Source organism: Pipistrellus hanaki (genome assembly GCF_964339955.1).
Source record: "Pipistrellus hanaki genome assembly, chromosome: 5".
In the NCBI taxonomy this organism is placed as follows: domain Eukaryota; kingdom Metazoa; phylum Chordata; class Mammalia; order Chiroptera; family Vespertilionidae; genus Pipistrellus; species Pipistrellus hanaki.
The window spans coordinates 79,452,326-79,470,420 of record NC_140507.1 but is presented as its reverse complement, the minus strand read 5'-3'; the positions used below and the strand labels follow the sequence as shown (position 1 = coordinate 79,470,420).

Here is an 18,095-nt window from a genome sequence, read left to right as displayed (position 1 = left end):
TCCCGGTCTTCCGGGCCCCGCCCTCAGCCTGTGGGCCCCGCCCTCCATCGGAAGAGTCCCCCTCGCGGAGCCTGCGGGGTTCCCCAGCCCCGCCCGCCCGCCTCGCGCACTTACCTCGCGGCCGCGGGCTCTCCCGAGCTCGCACGCTCCGGGCGCCATCTCGGGGGCGCGCACGCCGGGCGGCGGCGACGCCGGGCCGCGCGCACAGCGTGCACGGTGACGTCAGTGCGCTGGCGGCGGCGGCGGCGGCGGCGGCAGGGCTGTTTGTTCTGCTCTCCCGCAGCCAAGGTGCCGAAGCAGTGGCTGCGACGGTGGCGGCTGCCGGCGGTGCTCGCCGGCGAGCGGGGCCTGTGAGCGCGGCGGAGCGGCGGGCGCGACGGGCGGGCCCCGGCGCCGCATAACAGCTCCAGGAGGAGGCTGCGGCGGCCGGTGGGGGCGGCGTGCGGCCTAGCGTTTCAGGTGAGGACCAGTGCCCTTCGGGGCGGCGGGAGGCTCAGGGCGGCCGGCGAGGGCTCTCGGCGCCGCCCGCGTCACCTGCATTGCGTAATGGGCCGGTGCGCCAGCCCCGACGCCATCGGCGCGAGGGTAGGAAGGCCGGGGCGACGCGGGCTCGGGCCTGCGGGCCTCCCGCGTCCCCGCGCCGCCCGCTCGCGCCGGGGTCGCCCGCGCCGTTGGCGTCGGGGCGTCGGGCCGCTCGCTCGCCCGGTCATTGGCGCCGACGCCCCCGGGGTCGGGCCGGTCAGCGGGGCGGGGGCTCCTACGGGGGGCGCGTGCGCCGCGCCGGGGCGGGCGGGCGGCCGGGGGAAGGGGGGGCGGGCCAAGGCGCTCAGCACTTCCTGTCGCCGCCATTTTGTCAAGTGAGGAGGAGGAGGAAGCGGCCGCTGCGGGGCCAGCGGCGCGCCCGGCCCGGGTAAGTCCGGGCCCGGCGAGGTGCCCGCGGCGCCGCGGTCCTTGGAGCGGCCTTGGCCTCGGCCCGACCGCTCACGTGGGTCAGGTCCGGCGCGCGCTCTGCCCACCCCGGCGCCTTGGTCCTTACGCCTGGGCTGGGGCATCGCGCCCCCGCCCCCATTTCCTCACCTTCCCGAGTGTCCTCGGAGCTCTGCGGAGAACGCGGCTGCTCCCTCCCGGGAGGAGGCTGCCGCTGCCCTCCGCCTGGGGGGCGAGCTTGGCCCTCTTCACCCAACTCCTTTCATCCTGGCAGTCCTTCGCTGGGCGCTTTGTTTTGCTGGGTCGGTGCTCGCTTGGCGTCCTTGCCACTGACTGTCCCGTTTATTTGGTGGTTTGGAGTTGGGATGTGATGGGAGTTGTGATTCGGAGACATAAAATGACACCCCCTCTCTCACCCGCGCATGGAAATAGCACAGCTTTACCTAACAGAGACGCCCCCGAAGCTGGCCTTGGACGAAGATGGGAAAGCCCACTTTGGTGTAGTGGATAGTGTTCAGGCCGGTGGATGAGTCATGTGCTGAGTGGCTGGCTGACTTCCCTTTTACGCAAGACCACGCACTGTTTTTTTTGTTGTTGTTGTTTTTTAAGTGTTTTTATGTAGTTGTTTACTCATTTGATGTTTCATGCAACCTGGTAGGGTTTATATTCTTGGCCCTTGGGTTCGTTTTTACCTGTGTGTTGGATGCAAGAAGTGACCACTTTGCATCCTGTGCCTAATGAGACTTGGAAGTGTCTTTGCTTACCTTTGAGAGGGCTGTGGATGTCCGAGTTTACAAAAAACCAAGTCTCTGTACCTCTAAGCCAGTGGCTCTTTGGTGCTATAATACAGTTGGGAGATTTTCATGAATGAGGCTGTCAGGTTCCTTAAATTGTGAGCCCCTTGGAATTTGTAGTCCTTAGAATTTGTAAGATAAGCGATAGTCAACAGGATTTATGAATGTGCTTTCAATTTCAAGGTTTTAGATGGCACAGTTTTATGACTTTGCCAGTAATTTAATAAAACATTCCTTTCGTTATAATTTGGATGGGGAGTATCTTCCAGCAAGGCATTGTAGATAACCAACTCCTTCTCCCCAAAAGCTTCAGCCTGGGGCCGGTAAAACTCTGAGCTGGTTTCAGTTTAACAAATCGAGAAGGAAAAGTCTGGTCTGAAACAAAATGCATCCCCTAATTATCCACCGTGCCCCCTATCTTGGTAGGAAACATACTTAAGGACTGAAGAGGTGGAGTAATTGAGTTTTAGACCTTTTTTCCAAAAGTTATCTTTTTTTTTTTTTTTTTCGGACCATTCACAGGTTTATTGGTGCCAGGAGTCCACCCTTCAGCCGGGGAGCTCCTCGATGAGAGTCCGGGGGGCAGGTGGTAGGGGGCCTCCCCAGAGCCGCTCCAGCTCCCCAGTGAGGGCCGCCACCTCTCCCGCCGCCACCGTGTGCGCTCGGTGGGCCCTGGCACAGTCCAGAGCCAGCGCCGGGAGGGCCCCCTCATGTTCGTTGGTCCACGCCATCAGGAACTGGCACCAAAAGTTATCTTTTTGAGCCAGTTGTGATCTTTGTACTAAATTGCACTTCTGCTTTTGGTGGTGGTGGATATTTTCATGTTACACAAATCGGATTATTGATTGCCTTCTCTTTTTTTCTATTTTTCGTGTTTTTTTTATTAAATTAATTTTAAGAGACAGTAAAGCAACAAGCAGACTGTCAAATTACAGGGGGAGGGTAGGGAGATCTGGGGTAGATAAGAGATCAACGGAAGGACTTGTATACATGCATATAAGTACAACCAATGGACACAAAACTCTGGGGAGGGAGGTCATGTATGGGAGGGAGGAGGCAATGGTATATGTACAAAGATAATAATTTAATAAAAAATTAATTTTAGAGAGAGGATGAAACATCCATCGTTTGCCTCCCCCGAATGCATCCGATTGGGAATGGAACCTGCCACCTTTCAGTGGACAGTATGTGGGGATTCCTTGCTGATGATGACAGTTAACTATAAGGCATGACTGTCCTCGCTTTTTCTTAAAGCAAAAGCTTTTGGTGCCTCAGTAACTTGAAGACTCTGGGCTGTTAAATTTCGAACAGCCCACTGACACTCTCACAATTATGTGCATGTAAAATGTTTTAGTTTTTTATACTAAATAAATTTGTGAAGTAGGTTGTTTGTCTTTATGTGGTAAAAGTATAAAAAGAAAGGCTTGTCACTGAAAATTGGTACTAACATTACTGGACATTCACATTTGCACATTGAGGAATGTGGGGATTCCTTGCTGATGATGACATTTAACTCATAAGGCATGAGTTTATGCTCTGGCTGGTGTTCTCTCTGATTAGAGTGTTGTTCCATGTCAATTCCTGGTCAGGACACAAGCCCAGGTTCTGGTTGGGCCACATATGTGAGAAAACCAATGGATTTTGTCTTTTACATCAATGATTCTGTCTCCCTCTCCCATTCTCTGGCTCTAGAATCAATAAAAAGGCATATCCCTGGGTGTGGATTAAAAAAAAAACACAAAAAAAACAGGAACAAGTCTAAAAATAAAATTGTCCTAAATTATTTTCTTTTTACTGGTCTGCTAAGTTCCATTAAGACAGGGTTTTGTTTGCTTCGCTTTGTCTAATTTTATTCTATATTGTATCCTTAATTCCTATAAAAGCACCTAAAATATTCTTTGAGTGAATAAACTGAAGAGATAATTGAGCAAGAATTTGGGATGTCCAAAATACCAGCTGCAAATAATTCCTTTTATGTTAATAAATTATTGTTAACAGGAGACATAGTCAGTAGGACTTACAAGGAATGTGAATTTTAACTAAGATAACATTAAGATCTCTAAAAATTGCAGTAAGCTTATTAATAGTCCAGGCATTGTGGAATGTAGTATTTCTGTGCACTGTCTACTGTATATTTACTACTTAGCAGTTTGAAATGTGGTGGGTGGGTTTAGGCTGTTCAACTCTGACCTGAGAAAAGTGTCTTAGAGAGTGATAAATCGTGCCACAAATAATAAACAGGTATGGGTAGCATTTCTTAATGTGAATCTCATTGTCAATAAAAACTTGATTGAAAAAAAGATTGAGCACTTTCTTTGTGAAATTCTCATTTCATGTGTATGTGATTGGCTAATCCATATCAACAATTAGTTCCTGAGCTCTTACTATGCACAAGGGAAGACAAAAAGGTATTTGCTTGATGACTTTTGTTTGGTATATATATTTATTAATGTATTCATCCCCAAAGTATTTATTGAATATAAACTGTGTATAATGACAGCTTTACTTACACATAATTTTCACATGATACAGTTCACCAATTTAAAATGTACAATTCAGCCCTGGCCAGTGGGGCATTGTCCCTTGTACCCTATGGTCACAACCAATCAATGTATTGCTCTGATTGATGGCCCTTCCTCTCTCTCACCTTCCCTCCCTCCCATTTCCTCTCTAAAACTCAACAATAATAAAAACATTTAAAGTGTACAATCCAGTGTTTGCCTATTTTGTACATTTCAGGAATTATATAACATAACTTTGTGTCTAGCTGCTTTGATGCAGTATAATGTTTTCAGGGTTTGTACTGTAGTATGAGTCAGTACTTTGTTCCTTTTATAACTGAATGCTATTCCGTTATATGGATATACTACATTTTATCCCTTCATCAGTTGATAGATACTTGGAATGCTATCAGTGTTCATGTGCACGTTTTTGTGTGGACATATATATTAATTTCTCTTGGGTAGATGCCTAGGCATGGAATTACTGGGTCATGGTAACTTTTTGAGGCTACACAATAACTTTTTAACGGCATTGATTTTCTAGCGCTTTTACGAAAAGCTTAATGGAATACAGTATGGCCATTTAAAAGAATAAGGAAATGAGCCCTAACCGGTTTGGCTCAGTGGATAGAGCGTCAGCCTGCGGACTGAAAGGTCCCAGGTTCGATCCCAGTCAAGAGCATGTATCTTGGTTGCTGGAACATCCCCAATAGGAGGTGTGCAAGAGGCAGCTGATCGACGTTTCTCTCTCATCAATGTTTCTAACTCTCTTTCCCTCTCCCTTCCTCTCTGTAAAAAGACAATAAAATATATTTAAAAGAAAAAAAAGAATAAGGAAATGAAAGTGCAAGGATGTTAGCATGTTGTACAGTCTGGGTAGTTTGATTCCCATTTAGTTTTTTTAACTATCCATTGTTGGAGAACAGTTTGAAATTCTAATAAGGCACAGAAAACAGTTTGGGCCGGGACCGGTTTGGCTCAGTGGATAGAGCGTCGGCCTGCGGACTGAAAGGTCCTGGGTTCAATTCCGGGCAAGGGCATGTACCTTGGTTGCGGGCACATCCCCAGTGGGGGGTGTGCAAGAGGCAGCTGATAGATGATTCTCATCGATGTTTCTAACTCTCTATCCCTCTCTCTTCCTCTCTGTGAAAAATCAATAAAATATATTTTAAAAAAAGAAAAAGAAAGAAAGAAAACAGTTTGGAAGATGTACCCCAACCTCATACTGTTGTTATGAAGGGAGATTTTAGAAACATTTAGTTTTTTTCTTTCGTCTAAACAGGCTTTAAGTTAGTTAATTTGGTTTTAAAAATCTGCATCTGTATGTTCCAGCATAAATCATGGATGTATTCCATTCTAAAGAAATATAGTTAGAGCAAAGCAACTATCTGTCCCATTCAACCCTGAAGGGAATAGACTTGGTTGGTCCACATTTGAAAATGAGATTGTAGGGTTTTGTTTTACTTCTTCGTTTATTTGTTCACTTGTCTTTTATTGATTTCAAAGAGAGAAGGAAGAGTAAGAGAGGGATAGAAACATCAATGATGAGAATCATTGATTGGCTGCTTCCTACACATCTCCTACTGGGAATTGAGCCCTCAACCCAGGCAAGTGTCCTGATAGGAGGAATCAAACTGTGACCTGGTTCATGGGTCAGTACTCAACCACTGAACCACTCTGGCTGGGCTGTAAGGATTTTTTCTTTAAAAACAAAAGTAGCACATGATTATTTTAAAGAATTTGGAAAATAGAATATTAAGATGGTGTTAAATGTGAAATCTTTTAAATCTATTTTTCTAGTCTTTCTACAGGAGTAACAAAATCGGATGTATTCTCTTAACTTTAAAAAAAAAAAAAATTTAAGAAGCCCCAGTCGCCTAATGGATAAGGCATTGGCCTCCTAAAAAAAAAAAATTTTTACATTGTGAACATTTCCAAAATGCTATGTTTGAAATATTTGCCTAACCCCTGGTTGGTATGGTTTAGTGGTTAGAGTATTGGCCCTCACACCAAAGGATCTCAGGTTCAGTTCCTGGACAAGAGGAGTGCTTGCGTTGCAGGTTTGATTTCCAGTGAATGTGGGAGGCAACCAATTGATGTGTCTCTCACATCCATGTTTCTCTCTGCCCTTCCTCCCTCCCTTTTGCTCCCTCTAAAAATCAATGGGGTGGAGGAGGAATCCTTGGGTAAGGATTAACAGAAAGAAAACAAAGATAAATGGTTGTCTAATCTAACATGAAATACTATAGTTTAATTCTGCTATTTTTGCATGTGATTTTTAAGTTTTCTCTTTTTTTTCATGTCTAGAGTGGGAATTGCTAGACAAAGGGTATGCATTTTTGAAAACTATACAAATTAGTCTTCTAGAAAAGTTCGATGAATCCCCCCCCCAGTTTAACACAGTGTCTTGTTTATAAGGGTGAGGTTTTTAACATTATCCCCCCACACATAGCAATTGTGTGAAAACAAAATGTGGTCTTGAGTTTGTTCTGAGAAGCAGAAGTGTCTCATCTTGCTCTGTGACCTTTCTACTCCCTTTTGCCCAGAGCTGGACTTTGTTTCCTGAATTCCTGATCCTAAACTAGGAGTTCAGTGTTATCTGAGTGCTCTGGAGAGAGAGAGTGGGAGGGCTTGAATGGACTCTTGGTGTCCAGTCCTATCTTCATTTTCTTCTGGCCTGCTCTAACCATTGTGGCATAATTAGACCCCATTTTGAATCCTGGATCTGCTGTCCCTCAACCTTCCCCAAACTCCATTTACGAATCTTTCAGGTGACAGTAAAATGAGGCAGTGCACTCTCAAGGTTAGCTACTTGCTTGCTGTCATTGACCATAGCCAAAATTGAAATGCGATTAGGTACCAGGGTAAGAGTCACATTGATGAGGGCTAGGAAAGTGTACTAGGTGACACCAAGATCGGCCAGGTGCCTTTCTGAATGGAGAGAGGGGGTTAAGGTTGTTTTTAAGTGAGAATTTGTTTTTATCTGATAGATTAAAAGTGGTGATAATGGGATTGGTGGAAAAGTGGAAGCTCTGGTGACTGCCACCCAGGGATCCTGGCTGAAGAGTTTGGGGAAGTGACCCAGCAGAGGACGGTGGTCCAGTGTATCTTCAGGCCTAAACTGTAACGTGTCTGTTTCATGAAAGCCTGGTTATCTGGACAAAGGCAATGGCCAGGTTGCCAGAGATTGCTGATGAACTGAGGTTTTTCCAGCATACCTTCATAACTTCTCTGCTTGCTTTGACCTTAATTTGAATTGTGTTGACATCTGGCTTTGGTGAAAAGATTCTGGTCTCCTGGAAGATTTGTGTCACAAGTCAGGACCTCCCTAGAAGGGGGGCAAGATAGCTGAATATTCCAGGGAAACACATTTCCTGGCTGGAAGGCTGAGATCCAGTTAATGGACTTTGGGCCTATTGACCAGAAGAACCAGTCCATGCCATTCACCATTTCTAGATGCTGTTAGGATCCATTTCCGTGTGGAGATTCCTTTTGTGTTAAACCCAATTGGAGAACATATTTCTTTTAGGGATTTATCAAATCTGAGTATTTAACTGTCAATTAGAGTACTCGAATGCATATGCTATTTCTTTTTGACCTGTGACATATTACAAATAAATACTTTTTGTTGTTGTTCATGCTAGGTAATAGGGTATTCTGTGATCTTTTCCTTGACAGTGTTGGCCTGTTCTCCCAACGTAGAAAATTCCAGGACTTTGGGCTGTGTTAGCAGGGTTGGTTGGGCTTGGGTGGAACCGTGTACCAGAGAGGGAGAACTATGGAGTCTACCTTCAGGTTTCAGTCCCAGATGGACCCTCTTCTGGCCTTGACCTCAGGCAAGTTATGTAACATGCCCCATTATTTGTAAAATGGGTTCTAATGTGGGGGTGGGGGGAGTAAGGGGTGGTGTCTCATTTTTATTTTGTTCAGATGGGGAGAATAAGCAGGAGCCTCTATTATATTCTGGTGGGGATAGGGAGTGCTTGCTTTGCTCTGCCTGAAGAGCTTTGAGAAAAGCTATCCAGGCCCCATTTTGCCTATGGTCATCTTCTTGGTCTTGTTGTCCATTTTACAGCCGAAACTTCTTGTTTGTTCCTAGTTGCTGTTATGTCCACAGACATTGGCACACTGTGAAGCAGTGCCAGGGGAGGCTTGGGCTTGGGCTTGTGCAATTCCCAGAAACAGGAATTAGTAATTCCTATGTCCTTGTGGATGGCTGATGTCCCCAGTTGTCTTACCCCAGGCAATGACACATACATGCCTGTGGGTGAAATGGTATTTGAGATTTTGTTTGGTGTAAAAGAAAAGGAAGAGTGAGATAAATTTATGATTTTATATTTGAAACACTTTCCACTGTGTTTGAGGAAACACATATTTCGTGGGAGCAGGTTATTGTGAGAATTGAAATGAGAGAACTGCATGGAGTATGGAACCTGCCAGCACAGGTGGGGGGCAGGGGTGCTGGCTGTAGGAAGGAGTACACTATACCTGTCTTGGAACAGTTGTATACCCTCCCAAGCCTCAGTTTCCCATATGTGAAATGGGATAATAGATTTTTGGCTCTAAGAACTTTGACCAGAATCTAGATTTTTAAGAGAAAGTAATTCTTGTTTTATTATGTGTTTTTCAAACTGTGGGTAATGGCATGAATTAGGTAGATTGCAGTTACTGAATTAGGTAGATTGCAGTTATTGTGTAAGGAAAAAAAGAGAAATGTTAAAGGGTGTCAGCCACTCAAGGGTACTTTATAAAAACTTTTATTTCATTTATTGTGTACATAATAAAATGTGTCTTTTATTGTGGGTCATGTCAGAACAGTGTGAAATAACATTGTGTTAGATACTACTCAGTGGTAACTGGTTACCTTGATTTCTCCTCCCTCTTTGGCCATTTTGCATTCTGTTCATTAATTGCTGTCTGAGTAGGGGGGTAGGCATCCCTTGAGATCAACTTAACTGTGCAGGTGTTCATACATTAAGTAGTTGCTAGCAAAGAGACTAATAAGCAAGCAAGACTAAAGAAAAATTAATATAGTTAAGACTGCTGGAGGAGTTATGCCACACAAGAATATGCATTTGCAAATCACACAGCACACTTGATTACTCACAAGGTTCCTGGTGCTGTCGGCTCCTCAGACTTAATGGGGTCCCCAGGGAAGAGTGGCGTTCTCTGTGGACAGTGGTGGATCCATCTTTGGGTGGCTGGCCATCTGGTTGGGTCAAGTGAGCGTGTGGAAGGCAAGCTACTTGTTCTGTAGATACTGTCCTTGGAGCGTGGACCAAGAGGATGATCGGTGTCTAAATTGGGGACCCGTTTTTAAGCCTGTTCTGACCCATGGCAATCCAGGTGGCTATCAGTCACATATGTCATCACACAAGTGTTAATCAGAATACAAGCTGCTTATCAATCACAGTGTCACTCAGAAGGTGTCTATCAGGTTTACATATGTCATTCCTAAGGATAAGCATTCAGCTATGGTCTTATCAATAGGGTGCAGCTAGGGCTTGGCTAGTGTGGTCATTCTCCATGCTCTTTAATATTTCACAAGAAATAATTTTTCTACATTTCTTATAACACTTTATTTTCTATTGCTATAACATTGTAATACTCTACTTATTTCCTATTATTATCACTGTTACTATGACATTTGTCCAAGGGTGACCCCCTCCTGGATATGCTTTTTAGTAGCAGGTGAACTGCATTGATTTTTTTCTTCTTCCTTGTACCCACTGCTTGCTAGAAGCTCTGTAGGAAGTGGGAGTGGTGGTGAAGTTGAGAAGTCATGTAGTGGTGAAGATTGTCAGTAGTTTGCAACAGGCAAAACAGGCATATGTGCACGTGCGTGAGCGTGTGGAAGGCAAGCTACTTGTTCTGTAGATACTGTCCTACCAACTTTTAAAATAAGATGTCAGTTCTTTTAGGAAATGGTTGTATTGGATAGGTCTCTTTAGTATAAATATAACAAATCTAGTTACAACAAGAGGAAGTTGGTTGGCTGATTTGTCAAGAAGTTTGGAGTGGGGCTAAGGCACAGCTGAATCCAGGGGCTCTAACAGGGACATCAAGAGCTTGTTCTCTCTGATACCCTGTCCTCAAGGTCAAGAGTGAGTCTTCCCCAGTAGTGCTTTCTGATGGCAGGAGACTCTGAATCAGATCATTGCTCATCCCTGACCATGTGCAGGATGGAAGGCCGAACCACCTTGCGTTAAACATGGCACTTGTAGCCTGTCTCTGCCCTTCACTTGTTCACCTCAAGTAATAGCTCCAGCAGTATATTGGTTATTATTATGAAACATGCTAGGTGGGATTTTTTTTTTTCCTTAAACCATCTGTCTTTTACTAGAAGTAGAATGTACTCCTTAAAGCAAGAAATTTTGGATGGGTGAAATGCAAGTTATTTTTTCATACTGAGGTGGTAAATCAGAATTAGCTGAAGAAGAAAAGGGTAGCCTGGTAGGTGTGGCAGAGTTGGTTGAGTGTCTTAACATGCACCAAGAGGTCGTCACAGTTGGATTCCCGTTCAGGGCACATGCCCTGGTGGTGGGGTTGATTCCTGGTAGAGCGGGGTGTGCAGGAGGCATTCCAGCTGATTGATGTTTCTCTCTTATCAATGTTTCTCTCTTTCCTCCTTTCTTCTCTTTCTAAAATCAATTAAAAAACACATGCTACCTTTTTTTTTTTTTTTTTTTTTTTAAAGAAAAGAGAGTAAAAAGATATAATATAAAGAAAAAAGAAAAGGGTGAAGTGAATATATGTTGTTAAGGATGAATGTATAGAATCCTATGCTAGCCCTAACCAGTTTGGCTTAGTGGATAGAGCGTCGACCTGCGGACTGAAAGGTCCCAGGTTCGATTCTGGTCAAGGGCATGTACATTGGTTGTGGACACATCCTCAGTAGGAGGTGTGCAGGAAGTAGCTGATTGATGTTTCTAACTCTATCCCTCTTTCTTCCTCTCTGTAAAAAGTCAGTAAAATATATATATATTTTTAAAAGAATCCTGTGGTAGAGGAATGAAAAACAGTTTTTCTTACCAGGTCCCAGGTACAGGGGGAGCTGCTGTGGGGCTCTGGGAGGAGTCACACCAAATCTCAAGGGTCTCTTGGGTGAGTGAGAGGGCTTGGGCCACCAGTAAAAGGGCCGGTTTGGCCAGAAAAACATCCCTCAGGAAACAGAGATAAGTTGGGTGGGGAACTTCAGGCCGTAAAAGCCCCACAAAATAATTTGGTTTGGCCCTGCCAAGGCATTAGGGGTGAGTTAATTGTTTGACTAAATATAGCAAGCTAATTTTTAAGTTGATAGTTTTATTTTGCCTTTTAATATAAATATCCAAATGACCCTTGGCAGAAAAAAGGTTTCCTCACCCCTGGCTTAGACCATCAGGGAAGCATAGGGTAAGACTAGGATAAGAGACCAGGTAGATAAATTTCAGTAGACATTTACATGAATGAAGTTGTAATGAACATTTCAGTAGGCTGACTTCATCTTTGTCCATGTTTGCAAAAACTGTTGTCATTTGCTAAGCTGTTTGTGTACTTGAGTTCTTGTAGTCTGTTGCTTGGCATTCTTCTAGTATTACTGAAAGCTACTCAGATTTCCTTAGTCAAAAACAAGTGTTAAGCATTGCTAGAGCAATAATTTTTCTACAGTTTATTTTGCTTTATTTAGTCCTTTAAGGGGCTCAAATAATGGAGAGTCCAGTGGCCAAGGAAAAAGTAGCCCTGCTTCTCACTAGAGCATCGGTTCTTAATTTGAGGGGAGGTCTGAGGTCTCTTTGAGGATATGATGGATGCTGTGGATTCTTTCTCCAGAAAAATGTATATGTGTGAACATTGAATAATATTTGGGGGGGGGGGGGTTGAACCCTAAAGCCCAACCAACGAGTTTGTACTACAGTGAATTAACTAGCATGTTTTTGTTTTGTTTTTTGAGAATGAGAAATGTCTTATGTTAATTAAAAGGCTCTTGATGGTTTTGGTCGAGTTGGTTGGAGCATCATTTCTTAAACCAAATAGTTGCAGAGTTGATTCCCAGTAGGGGCACATATCTAGGTTGTGGATACTATCTCCTGTTGGGGCACATACAGCAGGCAGTACATCAATTTTTCTCTCTCTCCTCCTCTCCCTCCTTCCCTTCCTCTCTTTCTAAAAATCAATAAAAACATATCCTTGGGTGAGGATTTTAAAAAGTAATAAAAGGTTCTTGATGGTTTTGAAGACTTTCCTTTTTGCACGCAACCTGATTTGTCGGATGTTTGCAAATTTATGAAGCAGAAACAAAGTGGAGCACCCATTTTGGTTTGTTCTTGTAAAAATCCTCCAGAGTGCTCAAGTAACCCATGTGCCCACAGTGGTACAAACCTGCCCAGGACTCCTGTGCACCCCTTTCTTAGCTTGTTCTCTTTTCCTGGGTGTAAGGAATGTCAGAATATGCCAGAAAAGGCCTGTGGTGGCTGCAGATAAAAAAAGATTTGTATTCTGGGGCTCTTCACTGAAGCTGCCACTCTTCATAAAACTGTCTCTCAGGATTTGGTGTCAGCCTAGTGTCTTTGCAATAAGTAAGGTAACACAATAGGTCGATAGCCTGATCATTTGGTGGTATTGGGTATGGATAGACATATAAAGATGATGGCTATGGCTATGGTTCCTTGTGTGACTTAACACCTGCTTTCTGCTATGAGACATTTGTTCTTGCACTCCCTTGAACCTGCAGACTGAGGGAGATAAACTATTCTCCCTCTCCCTTTCCCTCTCTGAAATCAATAAAAATGTATATTTTTTAAATGACTTGGGGAGAGTGAGACAGGTATTAAAGGGATCTTCATCTCTAGTGATTGGTAGAGACTCAATGCTAAAAAGGTGATATAATTCAGTTAATAAGTGTGCATCCAAGAAACATTTTTATTTTGTTTTTAAATTTAAAAAAAAAATGATTTTAGAGAGAGAAACATCCATTGGTTGTGATTAAACACAAAACCTGGGTATGTGCCCTGAACAGGAATCAGACCTGCAACCTTTTGATGACACTCAGCCAACTGAGCCACACCAGCCAGAACTTTATTTTACTTTTAAAACCTTTCCTTTGACTTTGTAAAATGACAATTGATCTCATTGAATATGAGTTTGGCTCTGGTTGACTCGGGGGTAAAATTTCACTCAAGAAAATGGTAGAATGTTAGACAAACTCCACGCAAAACTGGACTAGTAATCAGATTTGAGAGTACATGATCAAAATACACTAGATCAGGGGTTCTCAAACTTTTTAAAGTGGGGGCCAGATCATGGTCCCTCAGAGAGCTGGAGGGCCGGACTATATGAACTACTAATTCCTACTGTAACACCTCGGCTGCGCTCACTGCCCAAAAAACCTGGCGGGCCGGATCAGACTCCTCTGCGGGCCGCATGTGGCCCGCGGGCCGTAGTTTGAAGACCCCTGCACTAGATGGATTACAACATAATTCTGCTGTTCTAAAATACACTGTATATAAAATAAAACACAAACTCCTATTCTGGGTACTCTGGGCCCCTGGCTTCTGTTCCATTCTATGTCTTTGCTCTTTGTTTCTCCTAGAATCCCCCACCTCACGGTCTGTTTTGGATTTTACTTGTTTTAAAGTGACCCGTCCAATTTCTAAAGCATTGCTGTCCAGTGGGATTTCCTGCAGTGATGGAAACATTATGTTTTGGGTTATCCCACATAGTGGCCACTACCCACATGGGGCAAGTGAACTCATAAAGGTGGTTAGAAAACTAATGTCTTGCCTGCTTTGACAGGTTTTAGAGAAGAGGCTCCTGATCTCACAGAGCTCCTGGGGCATCCTAGTCAACATTGCCCTTGTAAGCAGGTGGACGTGCAGTTCTGTAATGCAAGGGCTGATCTAGCCAGACTTTGGGGGCTTTGGGCTTTGCCATGAGGGTGGAAGAGGTCTCCCTGGGGTTTTGAAGAGGAAAGAGAGAGGGGTCTGGGCCAGCATTTAGGGTGAAAAAATAGTCAGGGACTGAATCCTGATTTATGTAGTTGGGAAAATGCCCCCTCTGGCCCATCCCATAGAAGGTTGGAAATGGAGTCCCTGTAGGGTCTCAGATTGAGAAAGCCAGGGTTCTATGGAATAAGTCAGGTGGAGAATTGGTGTTCATTTGGGAAGGGCTTTTTCTTCTAAAACCATCCGTTCTGGAATGAATTCCTGTTACCTAGATAAGTATCATGTTCTCTAGTCTCTGCCCTAGAAAGTTTCCCACCCTCTGGAATTTGCTTTATCTGACATCTTTCATTGCATTTATTCCATACATTCCCTCTCCCACCATTTTGAGAATAGAGCTTTAGGGGCAGTACTGGCCCATTTGGCCCATTATCTTTGTGTATAGAGATGGTTCAAGCAGGGACTGCGGACTGAGTTGTGGTTCTAGAAGGTACTACCATTTGTGAGTCTGCCAGGAGTGAATAACTGAGTGAGGTACTAGTAGACCTAGTCAGACACTAATGCCCATTCAGTTTTACTCCATGATTATAGGCTCATGAAATGAAACTATTTTGAAAGTTAATACTGAATCATGACATTCGCTTTTTAAAAAATATATATATTTTATTGATTTTTTACAGAGAGGAAGGGAGAGGGATAGAGAGCTAGAAACATCGATGAGAGACATAGATCAGCTGCCTCCTACAACACCACTCCCCCCCCCCCCCCAGGGGGGATGTGCACGCAACCAATGTACATGCCCTTGAGCGGAATCGAACCTTGGACCTTTCAGTCCGCAGACCAACGCTTTATCCACTGAGCCAAACCGGTTTCGGCGACATTCACTTTTAATGACACGATTAATAGTGTTGTTGAGTTCTTACTTTCTGTTGCATTTCATTTGCACCTCATATCAGCAATGTGAGGGTATATGTGTTTCAGAGTTGAGGAAATTGTGCTGAAGCCATCTGCCTACTTTTTTTTTTTTTTTTTCTGGTAAGAAACACAACATGTAATTTTACTGTCATAACATTTTTAAGTAAAGAGTAGTGTTAGCTATATACACATTGTTGTTGTGCAGATCTCCAGAACTTTTTAATCTTGAGAAACTGGAAATATATCCATTGAACAACTCTCCTTTTCCTCCTCCAGTCCTGGCAGCTGCTTTTCTACTTTCTGTTTCTAAGAGTTTTGACTACTAGAAATATCCTACCTAATAGAGGAGTGGTATGCAAATTAACCATCACTCAGCTACATCCACAAGCCATGCCCACCAGCCAATCAGAGCGAGTATACAGATAAACCCAACCAAGATGGCTCCAGCCACAGAGAGCAGGAGGGAGGCTTGAGTTTCCCAGGCAATGGAAGAAGCCAAGCTTTCTGCCTGCCCTTGCTGATCTAAACCTCCACTCAAGGCTACAAAGTTTCAATTATAGAAGGTAAACAAATCCAAACAGAAATGGTGGCAACCACAGAGCTGCAAAGAGCAGGAGGCTAGGGTTGCCCCTGGCAATGGAGGAAGCAAAGCTTTCCACACACCCTGGCTAGCCCAGGCCTTCACTCCAGACTACAAAGTTTCAATTATAGAAGACACATAAATTCCAACAGAAATGGCTGCCAGCCACAGAGTAAGCAGGAGGCTTGGCTCCACTCTAGGCTACAAAGTTTGAATTGTAGAAGGTAAATAAATTCCAGATACCAGGGCCTCCACTTGGGTCGCCAGGGAGCATGGCTGGCCTGCAAACCACAAAGGCCCCTCACCCTTCAGTGTAGCCTTGAGTAGAGGCTTAGACCAGCAAGGGTAAACCAGCTGGCCCTCACCTGGGCACCAGGCTTCTATCCTATCTAATAAGAGAGTAATATGCAGATTGACCATCACTCTAAAACACAGTATGGCTGCCCCCATGTGGTCAAAGATCCTGCCCCTATGTGGACACAAGATGGCCAGCAGGAGAGGGCAGTGGGAGGGATGATCAAGCCTTCAGGGGAGGACAGTTATGGGTGACCAGGCTGGCAGAGGAGGGAAGTTGGGGGCAAACAGGCTGGCAGGGGAGCAGTTAGACATTAATCAGGCTGGCATGGGAGTGGTTAGGGGGTGATCAGGCTGGCAGGCAGAAGCGGTTAGGGGCAATCAGGAAGGCAGACAGGCGAGCAGCTAGGAGCCAGCAGTCCTGGATTGTGAGAGTGATGTCCGACTGCCGGTTTAGGTCCCATCCTACTGGGATTGGGCCTAAAGGGGCAGTCGGACATCCCTTGAGGGGTACCAGATTGGAGAGGGTGCAGGCTGGGCTGAGGGACACCCTCCCCACCCCGTGCACGAATTTCGTGCACTGGGCCTCTAGTCTGTATATAAAAGGTTAATATGCTAGGTGTCCAAACTCTCTGACCCATTGCTATGACATGTACAGACCATCAGGTGGCAGATGCTCAATGCAGGAGCTGCTGGGACACAGGCCCTGCCACCAGCCCAGAATGACACCCCACCAAATTGCTGCCAATGCTTCCAGGACTCGGTGGCCCAAAATGCAGCCCACAGCCAAGCCCAGCCTGGAAATGGTCGCTGTGGGCTCCAGGTAATGTCATTCACATAGCAGTGCCCAGCTTCCTCTCCCTAGCGACTAGCCTCCTTGGAGTTTCTTCAGCCAGGAACATAGGTGGAAACATTTTACACTTTAACCAAATTTCTGTGAAGCATTTTTCCTGTGCCTCATCTCATTTTCACCTCATTTGATCCTCATAGAAGTCCCTGGAATAGGTAGATAGGAGACTTGGTGGAATCCTATTTTCTTTTCATTATCCATAAAATGGAGATTGATTGGTTGATTGATTTAATTAATCAGTATATTTCATTGATTTTTTTTTTTTACAGAGAGGAAGGGAGAGGGATAGAGAGTTAGAAACATTGATGAGAGAGAAACATCGATCAGCTGCCTCCTGCACACCACCTACTGGGGATGTGCCCGCAACCAAGGTACATGCCCTTGACTGGAATCGAACCTATGACTCTTCAGTCCACAGGCCAATGCTCTATTCACTGAGGCAAACCAGTTTTGGTCGGAAAACGGAGATTTAGAAAACTTAGAAACTTGACCTGACTGAAAAGAAGTAAGAAGTGGTGGACCTTGAAAATGACTTCAGGTTTTCTCACTGTGCAGAATATAGTCAAACACTGCTACAGTTAAATATTTTACCCTTTGTTCTCCCTGTGTGATCTACAATAATAATCTGCTTTGTGTCGATATTTACTGCTGTGTTGCTGACAGTTACCTGAAAGAGAGTTGGGGTGTTTCACTGGGCTGAAAAAGTTTAGCTACATCGGGAAGTAGGTCTAATTAAGCAAGTTTATTCTCTATATATAAAAGGCTAAGTTGAGCCGAAGCCGGTTTGGCTCAGTGGTGGAACGTCGGCCTGCGGACTGAGGGGTCCCGGGTTTGATTCCGGTCGAGGGCATGTGCCTTGATTGCGGGCACATCACCGGTGGGGGGTGTGCAGGAGGCGGCTGGTTGATGTTTCTCTCTCATTGACGTTTCTGGCTCTCTCTCTCTCCCTTCCTCTCTGTAAAAATCAATAAAATATATTAAAAAAAAAAAAAAAAAAAAGGCTAAGTTGACTCACGCATGTGCGATACATACAAAGCTCTTGCTGATGCGAATCACACACGTCTGTTTCAATCTGTCATTGTCGATCATGAATTTGGTTGATACTTCTATTATAGAGAAAGGGCGAATCGCAATGTTAAAATATTTCTTTTAATTAACTTTCTATGTGCACGTTTTTTGTGCACCGGGCCACTAGTCTAATATAAATTGGAAAATGCATTATTTGTCCTTTTGTGACTAGCTTATTTCATTTAGCATACTATTTGCAGACTTCTGTCACTTTGTCATTTAAGGTTCATCCTGTGGTAACCATAGCTC

The 18,095-nt window shown here is 44.5% G+C and overlaps 1 protein-coding gene across 3 annotated transcripts in view; it reads left to right on the top strand.

Moving 5' to 3' along the window:
* Nucleotides 1–214: 214 nt before the first annotated feature.
* The window catches only part of BRD4 (bromodomain containing 4), an 88,374-nt gene continuing 70,493 nt past the window's right edge, over nucleotides 215–18,095 (top strand). For 2 of the 3 annotated variants that reach the window (XM_084885829.1, XM_084885827.1), the window contains exon 1: nucleotides 215–459. The gene's annotated coding sequence lies outside the window, so the exon portion shown is untranslated. Of the gene's footprint in view, nucleotides 460–827; nucleotides 911–18,095 lie in introns of those variants that run through there. The other variant, XM_084885828.1, reaches the window with a different exon arrangement.